Source organism: Colobus angolensis, unplaced genomic scaffold (genome assembly GCF_000951035.1).
Source record: "Colobus angolensis palliatus isolate OR3802 unplaced genomic scaffold, Cang.pa_1.0 Scaffold39, whole genome shotgun sequence".
In the NCBI taxonomy this organism is placed as follows: domain Eukaryota; kingdom Metazoa; phylum Chordata; class Mammalia; order Primates; family Cercopithecidae; genus Colobus; species Colobus angolensis.
In genome coordinates this window covers 1666248-1667481 of record NW_012117265.1, presented here as the reverse complement: position 1 = coordinate 1667481, position 1234 = coordinate 1666248, and the positions used below count along the sequence as shown (strand labels likewise).

At 56.5% G+C, this 1234-nt stretch overlaps 1 protein-coding gene and 1 pseudogene across 1 annotated transcript in view; one reads left to right on the top strand and one right to left on the bottom strand.

Annotated features, from left to right (window-relative positions):
• LOC105520936 overlaps nucleotides 1-1234 on the top strand; it is a 39628-nt pseudogene that overhangs the window by 2522 nt on the left and 35872 nt on the right.
• Nucleotides 1-1234, bottom strand: part of ZNF653 (zinc finger protein 653) — a 23566-nt gene that overhangs the window by 21738 nt on the left and 594 nt on the right. The window lies entirely within an intron of this gene.

The window sequence follows — 1234 nt, the reverse complement described above, 5'->3', positions numbered from 1 at the left end:
AGACCATCCTGGCTAACATGGTGAAACCCCATCTCTACTAAAAATACAAAAAACTAGCCGGGCGTGGTGGCGGACGCCTGTAGTCCCAGGAGGCTGAGGCAGGAGAATGGCGGGAACCCGGGAGGCGGAGCTTGCAGTGAGCGGAGATCGTCCCACTGCACTCCAGCCTGGGCCACAGAGCAAGACTCTGTCTCAAAAAAAGAAAAAAAAAGGAAAACGAACAAAAAAAGTCCCAGACCTTTGAACAAGCCATCCCCTCTGCCCACCAGAATGTCTGTTCCACGAGGCAGGTATCTTTGCACTCCCAGCATTTCCAGTCCTGTTCTTGAGCATATAAATCAGCCTGCTGCCCTGGGAAAGGGGTGGGTATAATTCAGCAGGACCTGTTTGATTCTTGACTCTCAGAATCTCCCCCCAGAGAAACATGCGAACATGTGCACCTGAAAACCAGGGCAGAACAAGGATTTCCTTGCAGCACTGCTTGTGATAGGGAATAAATATCATCCTCGTAAAAGTTAATACTCAGGGAACCCACTACCTGCCAGGCACTGTTCTAAGCTCTTTGCCTATTTTAACTCAATCATCCCATCAACGTATAAGGCAGGAAGGGAAAAACTCCATCCACACCGCTCCTTCTCAAGATAGAAATTTACTTTACAAAGACAGGCTTTTCTGCCCTCCACCTGCCCAGCACCTAGTGGTTTCCTCTTCATCCGAGTATCCCTGGGCTGAGTTTGATTCACAGAAATAGGTTCAGGGGAGTGAAGTCCAGGTTGTGAAGAGTCCCCCGGGTGTGCTGGATCTAGGGTTGCGGGAATGGGGCCATACGGAGTCCCAGATGGGGCACCAGAACTTCAGGAAGGGCAGGGCTGAGTGCCCCACGGTGTCCAGAGTCCCAGGCCAGGTGGGGAATTAAGCGGGGGAGGATGAGACCGGTAAGGGGGCGGGGCTGCCCTCCAGGGACTGGGTAGTTACAAGGCCTGGAGGTGGGGCCAGTCCCAGGATTGGGCCGCCAGAGTTCTAGCGGGCGGAGCCCAGCGCTCAGAAGGCGGGTAGAGGAGCTGGGTGCATCCTAGGATTGGGCAGTCGAAACGATGGGAGGCGGGGCCACAGGCCAGGCGCGTCCCGGCCTGGCAGTCGGAGACCCAGGGTCTGCCAGGCCAGCGGTCCGGCTCCTGGGCGGGGCTCGCAGGTGCCGGGGGCAGGGCCTCAAGGCGGAGGGGGCGGGGCAAAG